General features: G+C 34.5%; 1 pseudogene across 1 annotated transcript in view; it reads left to right on the forward strand.

The window, feature by feature from the left end:
• LOC149792157 (uncharacterized) overlaps window positions 1–19,554 on the forward strand; it is a 98,928-nt pseudogene extending 79,374 nt beyond the window's left edge. Inside the window, exon 9 of the transcript XR_016423313.1 lies at window positions 15,618–19,554. The product of XR_016423313.1 is annotated as an uncharacterized LOC149792157 (transcript). The remainder of the gene's footprint in view (window positions 1–15,617) is intronic.
• Window positions 19,555–19,999: the final 445 nt, after the last annotated feature.

Below are 19,999 nucleotides of genomic sequence, written 5' to 3' on the forward strand. Positions count from 1 at the left end.
TTTAAAAGAAAGTTTGAATCTAAAACTGTATACCTTGGCAAGCTGGTTATTTTGGCATCTCCATTATTTATAATTAGTGGATTTTTCTTTTGTTTTCTGACAGTAATCCAAGCCAGTTATTGTAAGCATTTGAACCCTGAAACTGGCTTGGGTAAGAGGGAATTTTGTCTTGCGGCTAAGGACTTTGATGTTTAATTCCCTTGTACTCCATAATATTAGCAGGATTACCATTCAAATGTAAACAGTTATTGCCACTAATATCAAAGCAAATTAAAACTGAATTTTGACAGTATTACAGTTATTTTCAAAGTGTTATTTTTTAAAATGTCTTTATTGTATTTTTATTTCAAAGATTGATTAGCAGAAAAAAATGTTGAAGGTGTCCCAAGACTTAGTTTACATGAAACAGTTGCTTTAATTTCAGATCTCAACATTATAGGTCATAAAAAGTTACTTTTGAGATAACTCTGGATGTCCCAAGATATATAGTCATTATGATAAGGTCATATTAAAAATGTTTTGTTATATCTTCTTATAAGATGACCCCTACTCTGCATTAATAAATGTTTTAGTTAAGAAAGTTCATCTTATAAGTGGGTGTATACAGTAGATCACTGTCACCCATATTTTAAACTTTGCTGACTTATGTTCATTTGTTATTTAAAGCTTCAGCGTTTACAGAGTTTAATAGCTTTGGAAACATGTAAATGATCATGCAAGTGACCATTGGTTACTGATGCAGAAATTACCCATTCCAATTAAATGGTATACTTCTTATCTTTACTTAAGAGGCTTTACAATATTTTTAAAATTCTTTTTTAAAAAAAACTTTTGTGGTCACTGTCATGTCTCAAAACCAATCCATTTTATTTGACCAGTCAAAATGGTTTCAAGTATTATGAACTTAACATCATTAAATTATATATATAATAATTTTTAGAATATTCTGCATTGTCAATAATGTAAAATATGTTGCTGAATTTATAATAAAGAATGTGGAGAACATCAGGTAGACCCATATTTCCATGGGGTAATACTAATGTTCTTGACTCAGTTAAGATAAACATTATGTTGTTTACTAAAATCAATGTACCTAGTGAGGTACACAGTGAACATGTTTTTGGACATGGTCAGTTACAAATACAATTATGCATAGCACATAATGAGAAAGAAAGAACCCTATCAAACAGTGCAAATTAAATATACATAACACTTGTACACTATTCCAACAACTTAAATAATCATGCTTTCTGTAAGATCTGACTTCAGAGAAATCTTGCTGTTCACAAACTTGTTAATAATCTTTAATACAGATAGCTTAAACATTCTCATTCAAAGCAATAATATGCAATAACTTTTGTTCTTTTATGCATGTAGCAGCTCTTTGATTTACCTATATTGGGTTGTTCCACTTAGTGATGTTTGCCTATGCAAATTAGCACAATGGTGTCACCCACTTCAGTCTTGAAACATATCAGACTTGCTATTGTGAACCAGTTAAGTAATGTGTGAAATGGTGGTTTATACATGACCACTTTGCCTTTATTTGCCACTATTTAAACAGTCCAAAAGTATAGTTTTACATAAATTCATATATATATATATATATATATATATATATATATATATATATATATATATATATGCCATCAGAAATTCAGAACTGTTAACATTAGGTGGGCATATAGTGTGTGTTTCATCGTGCTGCTCATGATACTGAAAATACTCATTCATTTAATTATATAAGAATGTTGTTCTCAGAAGTTTAATTACCATTCCTTTACACATCTGATTACTGTATTATAAAGGGATACCAAAAACTTAGACAGGCATATATCAGGGGGTTATTATATTGATAATAAAACAGCAATAAGATGATTGTACCATTTGAGAGATATTACAGATGATAATGACATAAAGTTCAGTTCATAATCTGGTTGAATTTCTAAATGCTGTGAATAAAAAGATGCATTTATGCACTAAATATCATATTAATGTATTTGAACAGGGGGAGTATATATGTTAGAAGTGTGAGTGAGAGTTTATATATGTGCTGTGTTGTAATAACATATGTGCGTGTATGATCAGGGACAGTATACATGCTAGTCTGTAGTAAGAGAGAGAGTTTATGTATGTGCTGTGTTATAATTGACCTGTCACAAATTTGTGTTTTCACTATTTCCCTACATGAAACTTGCAACTCTTTGATTTGAGGTAATGGGCATACCTCATTTTGGCAAGAGAGGTCTGACTCTCACTTTTAAAAGTTTACAGAAAATTCTGTATTTATAAATACCACTGAGTTTGGGGCTTTGAGAGTCAAAAATCATATTGTTTGCTTGATGTTCTGGCAGTATGAAAATTACAGGCACTGTGACGACTATTTCATTTGAATTACCCCGTGGCAGTTGTATAATGTGTGTGTGTGTGTGTGTGTGTGTGTATGTTTTGGATATTTAATGTAGCTTTAACAATTTGAGTCATATTGCTACAATGTCTGCAAGTGTGGCAGTTTATAGTGATGTCTAGCACTGGGGCATGATGCTATAGACATGTGGCATCATATCCCACCCAGTCACATTATTTTGATGCCAGGGCAACCAGTTCTAACACTAACTCTTAATGCTGAGTGCCAAGTGAGGCAGCTGCTAGTACCATTTTTATAAGTCTTGATTTGGATCGTGTCTATTACACACCTATGGGCAGAGTGACTGTGTATTTGTATGAGGTCTATTATACATTTTATACACCTATGGGTAAACCAACTGTGGTTCTGGATCAGGTCTATTATACTCCTGTGGGCAATGCAACATTGGTTTTGAATAAGGACTCTATTATATCCCTATGGGTAGAGCAGCTGTGTATTTGGATCAGGTATATTATACCCCTATGGGCAAAGCAGCTGCAGTTTTGGATCAGGTTTGTTATACCCCTATGGGCATAGCAATTGTGGTTTTGGATAATAATAATAATAATAATAATGTTTGTATTTAAATAGTGTAACTCAGTTAAATACAACTATTAAAATCTCACTTGAGGCCCTCTACAAAAAAGTAGTATATATATGCTTGATAGTAAAGTTTGCATCAATATTATACTTTCCATACAAGAACATAGGTACAAACGTAGAGAGATGTTCATACACTGAATTTATATATGCAAGACGTTTTTATATACTTTTGTAAATATGTGAGTATAAAAAATGCAAAACAAGCAAGTGATAAATTTGAAGACAAACATTGTAATAATTCCCAGAACTCAGGTTTATATTTTTCTAGTTTCCTGTATGAAAACTTCCGCCCTGACTTTAACCAGATTCCAGGTGGAATTTTAAAGCGGATTTCCCTTAAAGCCTAGATTCCACTTATTATAAATTTTAGGTGGGTTCAGGGCGGAATACAGCCCGAAATATGCAAATTAGTCTGTCTATTACTAAGCGGAATTTGTTTATTCCTTCTACTAGGCGGAATTGGTTTATTCCGTCTACTAGGTGGAATTTGTTTATTCCGTCTACCAGGCGGAATCTGTTTATTCCGCTTATTTAGCCTAGATTCCCCTTATTATCACTTTTAGGCAGATTCAGGGTGGAATATTGCTTGAAATTACTGTTACTAGGCGGAATCTTTATTTCTGCCTAATTACATGGAAATATCTGCAGAAACCCCATCCAATAATGAAAATGTCAAGGCAGATTTCATATGGGTTTTTTAAGCATTTTCTGCCTAAACCATAAAAAATATACTTCAGATTTCTATTATGTATTAAACTGCCAAATGATTTTTTTTAGATACTGTTGGGAATCAATGATAAATATTCACAGTAATATATAAAATGGATCATAAATTTTATTTTGACAGACATTATCAAATAAGATTTAGGTTTTACTTGTCCTAAGGGGCAATGCCATTTTCTTTCTTGCATACAAAATTTAATCCAACATGGCATCACTTAGTAATATTCATTTCACTTTAAAGTTTGGTGAGATTTCAAACATATTTTGACCAAAACTTCCATTGAAATTATGTTGAGGTCTCACTCAAATTTCTTTGAAATATCTGTGAGGTTTCACACAAAAAATGACTACAACTTTTGTAAGATTTCACTAAAAGTTTGATCATTATATAGTATTTTACTGAAGTTTTTGTTAGTGTTTCAGACATTTCAAAGAAATAATGGATATGAATTAAACAGGACTTTATTAACCAAGGTGATATTTAATAGTGTGCATGAAAACAATTATACTGCTGTTGTAATTATATGACATCCAAGGCAAGAGAAATGGGAGTTAATACTAATAAAAACAATAATAATAATAATGACTTTATTTAGAGAAGGTAATTCAATTAGTTACATAACTAATCTACCTTGAGGCCTTCTATCTGTGATGTACAACATATACAGTATATACAACATGATATGAAGTATCTGACACTAAATAATTAAGTGGTTTTAAAAATTAAAGTATCAAGTCTGGAACATATGCAAAGGCATCTGTGAACACATATACATATATAAAATATTAAATATTAATCTGCATTGAAAAATTATGCTGTGAAAATAATGCAAAATTACAGAAAAGCATCCATCTGAGATAATTTGATTATGAGAAAAACAAAAGCTAGGAGCCTGCCTTATGTCATTTGTACTGTAGACTGGATTTTTGATTGCACAAACTATGATGCTGTTGTGGTCTCTCGAATTAGTCCTTGTTCCAAAAGCAGCCATGAAAAACGTTTATCATGATATAATAACTCTTATTTTACACTGAATTCCAACACACCAAGAATATTTTGATAATATACACAATAATGCCTCACGAGATTGAAAGTAGATTTTACTTTTCGGCCAAGAAAACTCCGCAAAGATATGACTATCTTTGATAGACATGGATATCTGGCAACAATTTCCACCAGTGATTTACACGTTGTCCCTCCTTAAATTCTGAAGTTAATCAGTTTGGAGTTGTATATTACTTCAAAATCATCCCGATTCAATTCCTTGTCCTATTTAGCACGTTAGCCGCTACTGTAAAGCTGTTTATGGCACAAAAAGCAAAATGCTTGTCCTGGCGTTCAGTTTTCATACAGATTGACCAGTTATGTTCCCATCAAATTTGCTTTTAGGGTATTCTCATTGCCGCACATTTTTCAAATGGTTATTCAATCTCTCGTCCCGCTCGAAAATTCGAATCACCATGCTTAGTAAACATGCTCATTCCATTCAATTTCTGTTACGCGACGATTTATTGGGCAATTGCAAAATGTTGACCAATCAGAAAGCTTCATACAATGATCCTCTGTTAAACAATAAACGGAACAAATACTTATTTGAAGGACTCACGGTACTAATTCCACTCCAATGGTAAACATATGGAAACACTGTCATATTCAAAATTCAATAACTTAAAATTTATGGGTGCTGATAATGACACCTATAATTTTTCGTGCACATCTAACCTTGGTGCAAGCTTATGTGTGGAGAACACCATATTACCCACGGCAATTTGTTTACATACATGTGCATGAAACACGTGTTATTGATTCTGCACCAAATGAATCAGGTGCTACTTTCAGTATTGAGTACTCCTGAGTCAAGCCTGTAAAAATGCTAAAATTGCATCAGTAGAAATTTGTCAATATTTTTTTTACATTACATATAGGACAAGCTCTCAAAAGATATTTTTCCTAAAATTTTAATTTTCATTATTAACCAATTATGGACCACCAAACCTGTAAATACTCTATCATTTCTTCACCCATTTCTAGACTGGTTCACAGTTCTTCCGTATAATTAGTACCGTGTGTCCTGAAAGCTCGTTGTGGAATGGGACCGGATAGAGCATTATTTAAAAAAGAGTTTCGGAGACGATATTAAAAAATGGGTCCATATCGAGGAAATTCAGGTCAGGAGAAAAGCGAAATTATGTTTTAAAACGGAAAACAAGATGAAAACTTGTTCGGGGGCAGTTAAATCCAATTGAAGTTAAATAAAAATACAACAACAACAACAACAAATTTGAAAAAGAAATTTAACAAGGAAAGCTGTGTCCAAAATAAACAATAAAAATTTACAGCTATCAGAAACAGGAAATAATTTTAAATGCTGCTGAAAATCATTCAAATTGTACCAGAAACAATAAATTTTATTATATCTTATTGATATTTTTATTGAACTGTCAGTGATATTACAATCACAAAATATCACTATATTTTCAGTCATTTAACTTTACAGACACACAAAAGCCAAGTCCTAATTATGCCTTCTTTAACTGATCTAAATGACTAAGTTCTTCATTCTGCCTAGATGTTGGTTAGAAAATAAACTAAGTCCTGATTCCTCCTTTCATATAATAGATGCCAGTGACTAAGTTCTTAATTCCACCTAGATGATGGGTGGAAAATCAACCAAGTCCAAAATTACTCCTAAAGATGTATTTATAGCAGGAATTTGACAAAAGTCCATCTTAGAGTTAGACGGATGCTTAGATGGATTCGTCTTTGACTTTTCAAATTTTCCATGTCCGCCTCTGTAGTAACCAGATTTTTAATATTTTAGGCAGATTCCGCCTGGAGCCTGCTTAAGTTCCAGGTGGAATCTGCCTAATTATTTCGTACTGGTTCATATACATGTAATGCAGTTTGAAATGTTGCATATAAAGGATTTAATTGAATTAGATCGAAAGAAGTGAGCTCCATATTTAGCCTCTGAATACTGTAGACTTCGTTTGAATAGTTCATTGCAAGGTTTTGGTAATTCTAAATTGTTAAATTTCAATCTTAGATTATAGGGAGGGGGTATTTGTAGAATAACTTAACCATGTACTCTGAAACATTTAAAAACCAGAACTGCTTTTACTAATTTAACTGTCCTTCTGTGAGTGCAGTAGCTGATTTTCTTCTCTTTTTCTACAAAGAGAAACAATGCTTGGTCTTGAATATTAAGGGCTATTGAGCTCAATTTCCAACAGTTAAATTCTCAAAGGGTTTGGCCATATGAAAAATGCAGGCCACTGGAGTGACTTTTTTCACCTGAATTACCAATCTTTTTGATAACATTATACATTTCAATTCAATTCCCAAAAGTGACAATCTTGCTCACAAATTTTATAATTCCAAACCTTTTGAACTTTCAGCAAATGAATATTATCTTTAGCTGATTTACATGATGTCAAATATGTCCTATAACATGCAGTAACATAAATGTCTTATAAGAAATATGTCCTATAACAAGCAGTAACATAAATGCCTTATAAGAAATATGTCCTATAACATGCAGTAACATAAATGCCTTATGAGAAATATGTCCTATAACATGCAGTAACATAAATGCCTTATGAGAAATATGTCCTATAACATGCAGTAACATAAATGCCTTATAAGAAATGTCCTATAACATGCAGTAACATAAATGCCTTATAAGAAATATGTCCTATAACATGCAGTAACATAAATGCCTTATAAGAAATATGTCCTATAACATGTAGTAACATAAATGCCTTATAAGAAATATGTCCTATAACATGCAGTAACATAAATGCCTTATAAGAAATATGTCCTATAACATGCAGTAACATAAATGTCTTATAAGAAATATGTCCTATAACATGCAGTAACATAAATGCCTTATAAGAAATATGTCCTATAATATGCAGTAGTAACTTAAATGCCTTATAAGAAATATGTCCTATAACATGTAATAACATAAATGCCTTGTAAGAAATATGTCCTATAACATGTAGTAACATAAATGCCTTATAAGAAATGTCCTATAACATGCATTAACATAAATGCCTTATAAGAAATATGTCCTATAGCATGCAGTAGTAACATAAATGCCTTATAAGAAATATGTCCTATAACATGCAGTAACATAAATGCCTTATATGGAGAAAGGTGCATGCAGTCAGTGGTTAACACTATCAGTCATGCTGTTTAAGTTTTAAACTTAGTAACATAAATTTTACAGTTTCAATCCTTTTAAAATTTTGACTAATGAACAGCATTTTAAATCAATTTACATGATATAAAAACTATCTTATTACATGTAACAAAAAATTACCTTGTGTGGGGAAAAGTATTATATCTAACCAAAGGCCAGCCATTAAGTTCTAATGTTTCACTTTTGACCAATTGTAACCTAAACTTAAATGTCACTTACAAAATAAATTTCACACAGGATCCATTTAGAACTTTTAAATGGGGACAAACAAGTATGGTTATTTAAATGATATCAACTTTATTTAAAAACTGGTAGCAGAAATCTTCTGCATGTTATGTCCAGTCTTTGTTTTCACTTTGACTTTGCTAAATTTTGTGCTATTCAGGTCAGAAATGTAATCTCACTGCAGTGTTGAAGGGAGTTTCCAATCCATGTACATACAAGACCCTGATGTAACAAATCTTCCTATTCCTTCCCAGGATATACATACTTGATATTGTTAATTTAATGTATTAGAATTCATGGGTACCTACAGTAAAATCAGTGTAAAATTAATTTTAGTAAGTAACCTCAATTATCCTTATTTACACTGCCAGTGAATGCAATGATCCCAATTAGCTTGGACAAAAGTCATGGACATTTAAGCCTTTAAAGAGGACTTGAGTGTGTAGTTGCTGTGTTCGCAGTAGTTAAGTAGTTAATCTCAAAAGATTTATACCTCTTACTGTCATTGGTAAAGGTTTTTGATATATTGGAGTATTGTTTAAAAATGTGTATCCACAGAACACATGGCTTGAAAAAAAATAATGGTGCAGTTTGTGCATATCCAGAATGTGCAGGCGTTCACTACCTTGAGATCTGCTTGGTTTGTGAATTTATTTGAATAATACATTAAATAATTGAAACAAGTGACCATCTATCCATGGTATCATTATGAAGGTCAAAGGTCATTACTATGATTTTTATACTTTTAAACATATGCTGTAAGAAAATATTTCTTTTTGTGATTAATTCATTGTGTTATACACTGTTTTAGAAACATCAATAATGAACAATATTCTGTGTGGCAGGAAGACATATCCATAAATATTGATGTTCTGGAGACATCTATTGATAAATTGGGAAGTTACTTGCAAGAAGATCTCTCAAAACATCATAATGCTTTAGATCTGTCAGTGGCAGATGAATGTTGCACCTTGCAAGATAATAACATAGCCAGGAAAGATGATGTTGACGCATTTGGATTATAAGTGACTCCTACACTAGAAGCTGATTCAAGCAGTTGCTTTCTGAATATAGAATCAATACAGATGGTGACTCTGTGTGTGTGTGTGTGTGTGTATGTTTGTCTTTTGGACTTTAACATAGCTATAATGATTTTTCAATCATATCAATATGATGTCTGCAGTGGGACAGTTTGTAGTGTTGCCTTGCATTGGGGTATGATGTTGCAGATACGTAGCATCATGCCCCACACAGTCACATCATCCTGGCACCAGGTCAACCAGTCCTAACACTAACCTCTTGATGCTGACCACCAACCAAGGCAGCTGCATGTACCATTTTTATAAGTCTTTGGTATAACTTAGCCAGGGTTCGAACTAACAACCTCCTGCATCTGAGGCAAATGCTCTAACTACTAGGCCACCAAAGAGGTCCAGGACAGATGGAAAACCTGCCATTGATTAAAACGGGCATAGGTACTGCACACACTCATTTATAAGTCAAGTCAATCTGCAAACAACAAAGATCTTGTTGTGCCATAGCTTAATGCACCTGCAGATCAGGGTCTATGCTGTTTGTTCTACTGATTACTCCTAAGCAAACTGCACAGACCAAGATCTGTTGTTGCATTATCTTACAGTAGATCTAAGTCTGTGTAGTTGACATTTAGACTCATCTTTTAAGTGAAAATATATGATATATAATATCTTAAATGTCATGTACCAAACAATTTTTAAACCTTAAATGTCATGTATTTTGAGGAGTCTGTCATGTCTACTTGTAATTTATTGTAATATCTCTCATACTTGATTTCAGCTGTAGCATTTTTATTATTTTACATGACTCTAAAATATGCTACCTCTGATTCAAATTTGTTATCATTTGCTGTTTGACCAGGATGATGAAGTCAAAGGTCATTTTTTGCAGATCTAGTATGTGTAGATTTTTTAAGGTTCTTCTTGTGTCAATATTTTGTTCACTTATTAGCATACCCACATCAAAACAAATCAGAAATGTTTATCAGATTGTAGGTTTCAGTTCTACCATGCAATTCAAGCCTAAGAAAATGAGGAAGGTGGACACAATGCACATGATACATTTATCAACTTAACTGTTCTTTTCATCATCATATACAGAGGTATGATGTCAGCTATTGTTGATATATTAACAGCTCTTAATAATTTCCTCATGTAATTCCTGCAGTAGTCATATTTAGAAGGCTTGAGGAAAGTATAATAATAATAATAATAATAATGTAGACTCCGTACAGTGCCTAATATTTTTAAGCTTAAGCGTATTAGATAACACATAAAGCCATATAAAATTACCAGCTTACAAAAACAAACACCATAAATTTACAAAACAAAAATATGTTGACAATAATTAAGGAAGTAAATATTATTAAGTCTTCAAGTCAGTTCTTGTAGTCATAATAGGTGAGTTTTAAGAACACTTATGAATGAGATCACAGTGTTCTTGTGTGTTGATCTTTGGGCAACTCATTTCACGTAGCTGGGCCCTGGTACATGAAAGAATGTTGTCCATATGACTTCATTTTAGCAGGGGGAACAATGAGAATACAAGTGTCAAAAGAGAAATGTAGGTTTCTAGATGGGGTATACTGGACTGGAGCTAGTAAATGAAATGTAGCATAGTGAACAGATTTTGTGTTTGATTTTGGATTGAATGGGTAATGAGTGAAGGCTACAGGGCAGTGGAGGTGTGCTCAGTTTTTGTGTTCTATGGATGATGTGAGCAGCCATGTTTTGAACTTTTTCAAGTTTCTGTAGTACTGATACTGAGATTAACCATATGGAAGTGAATTACAATAGTCCATTCTTGAAAGTACTAAGGAAAATAAAAGTGTTTTAGTGGCATCAACCAAAAGTAAACTGTTAATGAAGCTGGCATCTCGTCTCCAGATATGCAGCCTTGCATATATTAATTATATGTTGGAGTAATGAGGTCAAAAGTGAAATCTAGGTTTCACACTGTGTGAATTTAATGTTGGTGTTGCAGAAGCTTATCATTTGATGTAAAGGATGTGAATGAGAAAGTTTTCGTGTGGTGATCAGGATGTTTTCAGTTTTATCATTAGTCATCTGCAGCTTGTTATATGTAATCCATGACTTCACATTGGAAATGCACCTCTCTCTGCATTGGATAGTTGCCTGATCGACTTCATTTGGGCAGGTACATTTGTATTTCTCACAGTCATCAGTTTAAAAATGATGTGATACCAGAAGTCGATTCATGACATTTGAGTGTATAGAATGAAGAGAACAGGGCCAAGAAAGAGAGCCTTGTGCAATACCAAAACATAGATCAACTGGGTTGGAATATTTTCCATTTATGGACACAAATTGTGTCATGCTGACTAATTAGGACTTTAGAAATAGTAAGTCTGTTTTGTGAATACCAAATACATTCTGGAGATGGTGAAGTAATATATCATAGTCTATTGTGCTGCAGACAATGTCAAGGAGGATGAGGACTCAAAGTAATATTTCTACTATCCATAGCAGAGAGAAGATCATTAACTACTCAGAGGTGAAGTTTCAATACTATTGTGAGGGCAATATGCAGAGACTACATTGCTTAAAAGACTTTGTATTCAGATGAGATACAAGTTGGGATAGAACATATAAAACACTGATCTGGCATGAAAATTTTAATAGCTTGATCTAAAATTCTTCAAAATGACAAGAATACATTGATAACAAGTACCATCCAAGTCAATCTGGTATAATGATATTATCATAATTGATTATGGTAATTCAGATGAGATAAATGCTGGGATAGAATAACTTTTTCTGAGATTTGTTAAAAGAATGAGAGGTTAGAAACATTGTGGTGGTTCTTTAAATCATTAGGATCAACTGTCAGTTTTTAACAGGTTTTACAATGGGAGTTTTGCAAAATGATGAGAATTTCCTGGATGAGAGAGAATTTAGTACTGATAGCAGATGTTAATGAAGGCAGTTTTGAATCTAAGCACTCAAGCATCAGTGATGGTTTAGTCTGATTGATTTCACATAACCTTGGGGCACTCTTCGTGGCACAAAGCTTTAGGGTGCTCTTCATCGCAAGACCAAGAAAGGAAAATATGTTTCTGGGCGGGTGACTGTCCGTTTTTCATTGTTGACACTAGCACTTCCCTTCTCCCTTCCACTTGGGTAAAAAGAAAATTTCCTGAAATTAATTGGTGCATCTAATTAAGCTGGTTTGTCCCAGTATTTAAAGTGCTTAGTATATAGTATATATACTAAGTGATACACTAATCATTATAATATATACATATATATAATGTTTTAAAAAAAATATTAAAACAATTTTCCTCAAAACTTGATGGTCTTTTATATTTAGAACTTTGTTTGTGGTAGCTTAGTGCCATTTTACATGTGTGCTGATATCTTGGTTATATTTCAGTATACAGATTACAGACAGACTTAGACTTGCCATCTGTTTGTATGCCATTCTCGTCCTTGACAAGATAACAAAAATACTTCCAAAGAGAGTACCTGCTAATTTTCAGTTGTTTTAATTAAACCTTTTAGGCTGCTCCATTTGATTGGATGCAGGACTCATCTTGGTTTCTCCTTGTTTTATATTGCATGAATGCTTTAAAAACATCTTATTTTGAATTTCATGTCTTAAATTTGGAAGACTTTATGCTGATATCTTCAAAACAGAAGAAATTGTAATTTACTCATGAAAGGAAAATTTTATTTAGAACAAGTATGGAAGTGGGAGCAGAAATGAGTAAAAACTAAATCCATCACATTGAATATTGTGCAGTGTCAAAACAACTGCTGTGGTCATAGGTGTTAGTTTCTGTATGCGACAAAAACAAGCTGTTTAGAACACCTAGTTCTCTTTGTAAAGGTAACACAAGGTGACACATTTCTGTAGTTTGACATTTGCCCCCTTGCCGATTCTGTGCTAATTTTGTTTATCCTGTCAGCATGTTTACTCATGATTACATATATCAGATTAAAATGAGACATTTCCTACTTGGTTCCACATGTGTGATTTAAGTGCTTTACAGATAATATAATGGCCACTTTTGTGTGAAGTTCTCTTGGTTTGTGTCTCCTTGGAGTGAGTTTGGATGACAATACATCCAGTGTGTTACATAGTGATTCAGTTCTGATTGGTCAGGTTATTGTTTACCCTGGACTGGAACACTGGAACAAAATAATAACCACCAATCACAATTGAATGTAACACATTTCACTGCATGACACACCAGATATTTCACTTCAAATTCTACTCAAGTGGACAAGAAAACAAAACAACAGAAACTTCAGATAAAAGAGGCTGTTAAATGATCAGGAAAGTACGTCAGTAATGCATAGAGAAGAAACTTATGTTATCACTGGCAGAACATGCTGATGGGATAAAACAGTTAACTTGGAATCAGGGAGTGGAGGAGACAGATTTCAGACCACACCACCTTGCATTAATTTATGGAAAGTGAGTGGCTGTTGTCATTTGTTGTTCTTTTTTTCCTGACAAAAATGTGTATCTACTCCCATTATAACTGTCTTAGATGAATTCTAAATTTAAAGAATGTAATGACAAATGACAAATAATTATTCCTGACTGTTGAAGATGAAAGTAACTGTTATATACTGAGGACTTTGGTATGTATTACTACTACCATGTCTCCCTGTCTTGTGTATGCTGATAGTAATACTAGTACAGGAGCGTTAACAATCTCCAAAGAGTACTCAGCATTCTAATGATGAAGCTGGATTGTCTGCTTATATGATTTAGTGTGAGAACATTAAAATACCCACTGTCTGTCAATTCATTCATTTTTCTAACATCACCACTCCATCTATTCTTGGGTGGAAATAACCAAACTTGGTATATTATTTTCTTGTGTCATGACCATATGCAGTGGTGGGTATACGTTTGATCCTCTCCTGGTGGTCCCTGTATGGTCATCAAAGATCAAAATTAATACTTAGACATTATTGTGATATTTTTTAATACTTCTTATAATATTCAGTTCTGGAAGAAAGATACAAGATATGGTGAAATCTTTATAAGAAAGACATCTTGGCTGTAATAAAAAAGTGATTAGTATATGGAGGTTAGAAACTATATGGTTGGAGTGGGGTGCTCCCAATAATTAATTTCAGCTATTATAGAAGTCCCGCCCAGGGTCTATTTTGTTGGGAATTAAATTTAGTGAAAGATACACATAAAGCTCCAAGCCCCCAGTCAGCAATGCCAACGGTTAGATGGTTAAATATACAAGAAAGGTTTACACTCCTTCCACTTGACCCTTTAATAAGCCAACGGTTAGATGGTTAAATATACAAGAAAGGTTTACACTCCTTCCACTTGACCCTTTAATAAACCAACGGTTAGATGGTTAAATATACAAGAAAGGTTTACACTCCTTCCACTTGACCCTTTAATAAGCTTATTCCATCACTTGATTAGAAGTGTGAGGTTGATTTTCACCTCTCCTTGTATTTCTACTCATCTGTTGTATCCTTTCTCTCTCCTCTTTCTCCCAATTCCTTCTCCGCCCTGACCATTCTTCAAATTCCTTCTGCTCCTCATCCTTTACTTTCTCTAGACTCCTTCTCCTCCTCCTCCACTTCCTTTCCCACGACTACACTTCTGTCACCTTTGACTGTCTCAGTACAGTCTCAATTCTGTCTCCAACTCTTGAATACTTAGGACCGAATGTAACCAAAAATTCTCTATCCCCTAAAAAGCTTCCTTTTCGAAGCTTTGTCATTCTAAGTTCTGCCACCAGATTACAAGTGGCTTCTTTCTCAGAGTAAACCCTATTGATCTGCAATCCTTCCAGACAAATTTTAAATTACTCTTATGATTTTGGAAGGTATCATTCAGGTCTGAATTGTAATCATGCCCTTCATCTCCATTTGGATTGGATTTTGCTGTGGACTGATCCAATCAAACTTTGCGAACAATGTCCCTCTTGCTCTATGTCAATGTGGGGATGGATAACAACATGCCCTGTTCAAAACATGGTAACCTTGAGTAAGAGTTCAACACTTAACACCATGGCAGTCTTTAGACATCAAACACAAGGCCACAGTAATATTCCCAAGACAGGTAGATTATAGATTATACATTACTTTAGCTTGGGTGCTTAGCAAACATGACATTTTATATAAAATGCATTTTTTGGGGTCTTGGAAAATGTGGTTGTCTGATAAAGGGGCAGTTTTAGAATGGTGACTAATAAACCAGATTTAACTCAATCTAAAGGACTCTAGACTAGAACCCGTGCATCACAATTTAATTTTAGGGGTTAGGGTTGTGGGATATAAAATGTCATAAATAGCAGAGATTTGCCATGATGGGTCATGAAAGTAGCTCTAGGTTTTTTGGGGGAGTGGGAGGAGGGTATTTGTCCTAAGAAAGACTGTAACAATCTCCTTTCATTCAATCTCATTTTTATGTAGGTCAGACAGAGAACAAGCTTGATACAGTTAGAAAGCTTGGATGCATTCCAACAACACAGGCAGCAGAAGCTAAGAAACTACTAGAGGAGAAAAAATCTGTTGTCATCAAAGGAAATCCAGGAGAAGGAAAGACAACAATAGCCTTTGATCTGATAGATAATGAAATGTACAGAGATAAGCGTGTGGTGGTTTATAGTCCAAGTGATTGGAAGACAGTGGACACAGATTGGGTAGATATTGTTGTGCTGGAGGATATACTAGGAAAATATGACTTTGACCCTGCCTGTCTGCAAGAGTGGATAGTATACCTACCTACCATACAGGAACATGTAGATGCAGGAAAGTTACAGGTCATAATTACCATCCGAGTTGACATATTGGCAAAGGCTGACTCCAAGTTAAGATCACTAAAACTATTTTCTGATCTTTTATCACTGACACTGTCATCAGAACATCTGAGTAATTCAGAGAAGATGAGCATTTTGAATAGAGATCTTCAGAGGCATAAAAAAAAACATGAAAGAAGATGAAATAGAAAAATGCATTGCTAATTTTAGAGGGTTGATTGGTTTTCCCCAGTGCTGTTTACTATTTGCAGCAGATAGTAAGTTATTTGAAAGAGGACCTGAGTTCTTCAAATCTCCAAAAGAATTATTTTTTGAGAATATCTGTAACTTAAAAGCTGAAAAATTCATATCTCTGGCATTTCTCTTTTGTCATGGTAAGATATATGAGGAGTATTTATCACCTGCAACCATGCCCAAGTCCAGCAATGATTTATTTATGGAACTGGCTTCCTGTCTCCATATTTCAAACAAGGAGGCAGACATTACATTACTGAGAGATGCTTATGAAAATTTTGGGGGGATGTACATTGAGAAATCATTTTCAAATGAAATCGTTAAAGGGGTTTCAGTTAAAAGATCCAGCATCTGGTTCTCTCACGCTACAGTCTGTGAGGCAGTAGGACAGGTCTTAGCAGAACATTCTTTAGAGATGGTTGTAAAACATGGAGACCCAGAATACTTATATCAGAGAACCTACACTGCAACAGCCAAGGACAAAGCTTCAGAGAATGTGTTTTTACCAGTATCTATGTATTTACCTTTGGCGGAGCGGATGGTTCATGATGTTGTAGAGAAAACACTCGTAAAGAGTGTTGCAAAACATTCAGTACTCCAACAGAACCAGTTTTTGATGAAGCTGAAAGAGGTGTTGCACAAAGTTAATAGGATCAAGGACTTTTTCATGGCTAATTTGTATTCTCAATTAAAAGTAAGGAAAGTTTTTATGGCTGACTCAAGATTCATTGCTGTACCAAGATTAATTGGTCAAGATTTGTCAGAAGGAGAGTGTTTGACATTTTTGCAGTATGTATTACAAAGTGATGAAGGTACGGTCAAATTAGTATACAGTCATTTCATGGAATTCTTGGAATGTGCACATAATAATAACAGTTCTGACTGTTGGCAGTGTAAAGAGAAGCAGAAACTACTGGAATTAGCACTCTACTACCACCATTTTGAGATTGCAGATAAGCTAATTGCTATGAATGCCTGTTATACACATGTAAGCCTCTGTAATGCTGCCAGACATGGTGATCCCAGCAGAGTTCAGACTATCCTCGAGTATTTAAAGAGGAGTCAGATTTTCAATCCAGACTGTTATGAAGCAAAAATGGCATTATTTAGAGCCTATATATCAAGAAGCCAGAATGTCGTAGAGATTTTGTTACAAGAAGGGATCACGCTAGATAGCATGCATGTAGTAAATGCTGTACAGGATGGAGATATCAGTGTTTTAATACAGGTAGTGGAACATTTGAAATATCATAGTAAGTGGCATCCACATTGGGAACAAGATAGCGAATTTAGTACTTCCTTCATTACTATATGTTCAAGTCAGCATGCACAAGCTTACTATCACTGTCCATGTGTCAGTGCACTGTACATAGCCTATCACAACAAGAAGTTTGATATGGCAGATTATCTTCTGAAAAATGAAGCAAAAGTATCGCTGAAGATGCTTGCAGATGTGACAGAACATAGTTCAAAGGAGGCTGTCACTCGAGTGATACATCATTTAAAAGTCAATTGTATCTGGGATCCCCATTGTGATGATGCTTCTACAGTATTAGGCAGAGCTTATAGAGCACAGAAGTATGATGTATGTGATATGCTGGTTCAGGAGGAGGTCTCACTGACGATGAAAAAGCTATCAAAAGTGGTTAGCAAATCTGAGGTATCATTAAAAGCTGTACAGAAAGCAGTCACATACTTGAAAGACACTGACAGTTGGGATCCCAACTGTGATGATGCATCTAAAGCATTAGAAAAAGCTTCTAGGTTTCAGAATTATGATGTGTGTGATCTGCTGATTGAGGAGGGAGTCTCGCTGACAATAAAGTATATTCCTCACATGTTAATGAGATCATTGGATGATATGAAAAAAGTAGTGAAGCAGTTGAAGGATACTAATAGTTGGGATCCCAATTGTGATGATGCTTCAGAAGCATTAGGCAAAGCTTATAGGGAAAAGAAGTATGATGTGTGTAATCTGCTGATTCAGGAGGGAGTCTCACTGAAAATGAAGAATCTCCCAATGCTTATGGAATTGGAGATATCATTAGAAGCTGTTAAGAAAGCAGTGACACATTTGAAAGACACCAGCAATTGGGACCCCAGGTGTGAAGATGTATCTTTTGCATTAATGTTCGCTTACATGCACAAAAATTATGATGTGTGGGATCTGCTGGTTCAGGAGGGAGTCTCAGTAACAATGAAGCATATTCTTTATGTGATAGTGAGATCACTGGATTATGTGAAAAAAGTAGTGAAGCAGTTGAAGGATACTGACAGTTGGGATCCCACATGTGATGATGCTTCAAAAGCATTAGCAGAAGCTTATAGACAACAAAAATATGATGTTTGGGATCTGCTAATTCAGGAGGGAGTCTCACTGAAAATGATGAATCTCCCATATATGCTTATGGGATTGGAGATATCATTAGAAGCTGTTAAGAAAGCAGTGACACATTTGAAAGACACCAACAATTGGGACCCCAAGTGTAAAGATGCCTCTAAAGTATTAGAAAATGTTTATAGAGAACAAAAGTATGATGTGTGTGATCTGCTGATTCAGGAGGGAGTCTCACTGAAAATGAAGAATCTCCCATATATGCTTATGGGATTGGAGATATCATTAGAAGCTGTTAAGAAAGCAGTTACACATTTGAAAGACACCAACAATTGGGACCCCAAGTGTGAAGATGTGTCTTTTGTATTAATGATTGCTTACATGCACAATAATTATGATGTGTGTGATCTGCTGGTTCAGGAGGGAGTCTCAGTAACAATGATGCATATTCCTCATGTGATATTGAGATCAATGGATTATGTGAAAAAAGTAGTGAAGCAGTTGAAGGATACTGACAGTTGGGATCCTAAGTGTGATGATGCTTCAGAAGCATTAGCAAAAGCTTATAGAAAACAAAAGTATGCTGTGTGTGATCTGCTGATTCAGGAGGGAGTTTCACTGAAAATGAAGAATCTCCCATATATGCTTATGGGATTGGAGATATCATTAGAAGCTGTTAAGAAAGCTGTGACACATTTGAAAGACACCAGCAATTGGGACCCCAAGTGCAAAAGATGCATCTAAAGTATTAGAAAATATTTTTAGAGAACAAAAGTATGATGTGTGTGATCTGCTGATTCAGGAGGGAGTCTCACTGAAAATGAAGAATCTCCCACATGTGGTTAAGGGATTGGAGATATCATTAAAAGCTGTTAAGAAAGCAGTGCAGCATTTAAAAGACACCAACAATTGGGACCCCAAGTGTGATGATGCTTCAAAAGCATTAGCAAAGGCTTATAGAAAACAAAAGTATGCTGTGTGTGATCTGCTGATTCAGGAGGGAGTCTCACTGAAAATGAAGAATCTCCCATATATGCTTATGGAATTGGAGATATCATCAGAAGCTGTTAAGAAAGCAGTGATACATTTGAAAGATACCAACAGTTGGGACCCCAAGTGTGAAGATGTGTCTTTTGCATTAATGTTCACTTACATGCACAATAATTTTGATGTGTGTGATCTGCTGGTTCAGGAGGGAGTATCAGTAACAATGAAGCATATTCCTCATGTGATATTGAGATCAATGGCTTATGTGAAAAAAGTAGTGAAGCAGTTGAAGGATACTGACAGTTGGGATCCCAAGTGTGATGATGCTTCAGAAGCATTAGCAAAAGCTTATAGAAAACAAAAGTATGCTGTGTGTGATCTGCTGATTCAGGAGGGAGTCTCACTGAAAATGAAGAATCTCCCATATATGCTTATGGGATTGGAGATATCATTAGAAGCTGTTAAGAAAGCTGTGACAC

Source organism: Sinohyriopsis cumingii, chromosome 9 (assembly GCF_028554795.1).
Source record: "Sinohyriopsis cumingii isolate HCF-2022 chromosome 9, ASM2855479v2, whole genome shotgun sequence".
Lineage (NCBI taxonomy): Eukaryota > Metazoa > Mollusca > Bivalvia > Unionida > Unionidae > Sinohyriopsis > Sinohyriopsis cumingii.